This window comes from Cryptomeria japonica, chromosome 10 (genome assembly GCF_030272615.1).
Source record: "Cryptomeria japonica chromosome 10, Sugi_1.0, whole genome shotgun sequence".
In the NCBI taxonomy this organism is placed as follows: domain Eukaryota; kingdom Viridiplantae; phylum Streptophyta; class Pinopsida; order Cupressales; family Cupressaceae; genus Cryptomeria; species Cryptomeria japonica.
In genome coordinates this window covers 247,230,996-247,234,179 of record NC_081414.1, presented here as the reverse complement: position 1 = coordinate 247,234,179, position 3,184 = coordinate 247,230,996, and positions in this window count along the sequence as shown.

Below are 3,184 nucleotides of genomic sequence, written 5' to 3'. Positions count from 1 at the left end.
TAACTGTTTGTGCAGAAAACACGTTGTGTTTCTAAGCATTCATGTTGGTTCCTTAAGATTTAGATTATATAAAAATATATATTTATTAATATATACATATATTATATAGATATGTATATGTACATCTAAATATATAAATATAGATATATGTACATATGTATACGTATACACATATACATATCTATGGAATTGTATATCATCCATAGAAAAGCGCAATTCGTACCACTCGAATGGAATGCACCATGCATGAAATGGCATAGAGACATGGAGTTCATTGAGATCGTGATGTAAGGTGTTAGAGGGTGGGAAGGCTTGGTAGAGGATCGTCCGGGAATCAGTGGAAGCCGTTTTTGGCGTACATACGTCAAAAATGGGAGGATGCAGTAACTGTGGTGGGCAGGCAGTTTGGTTAATAGCCTGTGAAAAAAGGAGGGAAAAGTTCATCAGGCGAGAAAGAGGAAGGAACTAGCGAATAGAAAATAGAGAACACATGAGTTAGACAGTGTGCAAGAAAATAGGGGCGACAGAAGAAAGAACACATGAGATTTCCATTGTGCAAGAAAACACAGTTCATTTTGAAAGGTTGCAAGATCATAAAAATACTACTTGTTTTTATGCATTTAGTGGGCAGGTGAAAGTTAGTGGGATATAAAAATATATACATATACATTATTCATTTGCCAGTTTGCTATTATCTTTGGGAGTGGAAGAGGAGGTTTGTAAATAAATGATTATTCCAAGGGTTTGAGTGTTTTTTCTGTACTCCTGTTGAATGTCGTAGAAATCTGTAATTTGGGGGAATGTTTTATGTCTGAAGATGGACATATGAATTAGGGATTTGTACGATATTCCACAGGAATACACATAAATCATAGAGAACACAGGGATTTGTTACAGAGGTGTATATTTTTTATTTGCTGCATATTATACTTCATATTTAGTGCCAACATCTATATACTTTTGGTTGCCAAGGAATGATCATTGCATATTTCTATTTGGGTATGCAGCCACAAATCTAGAGTCATGGTCCTCACTGGAGACAAATCAATCACCAATTTAGTTGCACTTCATCATGTAGTTGGAATGGGAGATATCTTGACTTTAACTACATAGAGAGGTGGTACATGGAGGTGAATGGATGTGGAAGATATGGGTGGTAAAAAAAATCAATGTTGTTGAAATTGGAAAACGAATTATACTTTGACATAATATATTCCTCTTCTAACAAAATCAATGTTGTTGAAATTGGAAAACGAATTATCTAAGATGCTACAACATGCACATATCTTACCTCCTTTGAGATTTGAACTTGTGATCTCTATTTCAAGAATACAAGGTCTCCACTACTAGACCAACTCAAAAAAGATCATACATAAAATTCATGCCTCAATATCACAACACTAAAAAGTTTCTAAATGAACTTTATGGGAGCTTTCTTCATCCTCTCAAATGAAGAATCTGATTTCAATCACAATACTAAACAATTTTAGGCTACCTGACCACATAAAAAACAATCCTTAATGGATTAATCAGCTTAAAAAAAATTATTTGTTGAAACATTTTGGAGACGGAAGCAACCGGTTAGATTCAAAGTGGATTTGGATTCGACGTGGACGATAGGCCGGAGAACAAATCCAATCCCCATTATGGACTTTTAAAACATTTTACTAATCAAAACAATTTGATCACGTAGCTGTACCTTTGTTTTTCTATAGTGGATTAGAATACTTAAAATATATATATTGAAAATTAGAAGCTTCTTTCAGTTATATTTTTGTATGTAGGAGAATTAATCATTTTAGTAAATTTATTTCCATCATAATCAGACACCATACCATCGTTCTCTAAACACTAAACAAAATCAATTAAAACACAAATCTGATTTCAGATATTTTCAAATTTTACTATTCAACATATGATCTCAAAATACAATTCCAACAATTGATCACACACAATCAATTAAAATACAACCCAGTTTCAATATATGACCAAAAAATTCAAATCCCAACAATTCATTATACAAAGCAATACTCAGATAATACAAACCAAAAGAATCCCAATTTACAAGGGAAGACAAATTTAATGAGGCCAAAGAAGAAAGAACAGCCCAGCGGAACAGAGTGTATTAAATTTGGTCCTTTGATCATTTATTTCTTGGTCCTCTTCTGATACTGCACCTTAATCCAACGGATGCCTGTGAAGGAACCCTCCTTAATCTTTTTGGCTCCAACTTTAGCCTTGTCAAAACCTGTAGATGATGCAGATTTCACCTTATCTGACATCTTCATGTTGTTTGAATTTCCTTGATGAAGAGATCTATCTTCGCTGTAATCCCACTGATCTGCCCAGGTTGTTCCGTATGAATTACTGTGGTCGAATACGGGACCCTGTTTGGAAGTCATCTTCAATTTTTGTGTCGAAGCTATTACGTGAATGAATGATGATGCATTTGTTGTATATTTTGTGAAAGCTGCTGGGTAAATATAGCCTTCTTTCTTTTTTCTTTTATTTTTTTTAAGCAGGTTTCGGGAACGTGACGTGTTTGACTGTTGAGGAGGAAGATTGTAGAAGGTTCTAAAAGGCGGCTGACGGCATGGACCATGAGTTTCTGCCCCTTAAGTTATAGTTGGATCACGGCTGACGCCATGGACGACGAGTTTCTGCTCCTGAAGTTACAGTTGGAACACAATGATTAAATATGGATAAAAAAATAATCTCTGACACAATCAAATTCAAATAGAAAATTTGAGAAACATTAATAGATTGGTCTTATTGAATGTTGTAGTTAAGACTTAGAGGCATGCAAAACATTTGCATATTATATTGAATGGCGTAGTTAAAGACTTGCAGGCAAGCAAAACGTTTTGCATATGTCATTATTCGTGCCCTAGGGTTTGCTTTACCCACCCAAATAGACCTTTTCAAACTTAATAGATTTTTCTTTTGAGATAATAAACAATATTGTTCCAATGCTCAACAACATATTTAGATTTAACCCACCCTTCTATAATGGATATTTTACACTGAGGGGTGAATAATGCTTTGCAATGTGTCATTATTATACCATTCTACAAATTTGATCCATACAAAGATTTGATCTTAATAAGAAAAGTAAAGGATCATCTCTAGGAATAGATAACTAAGAGTTGAGGGACTTTATATTTATGTTTAGTTTTAGTTAATT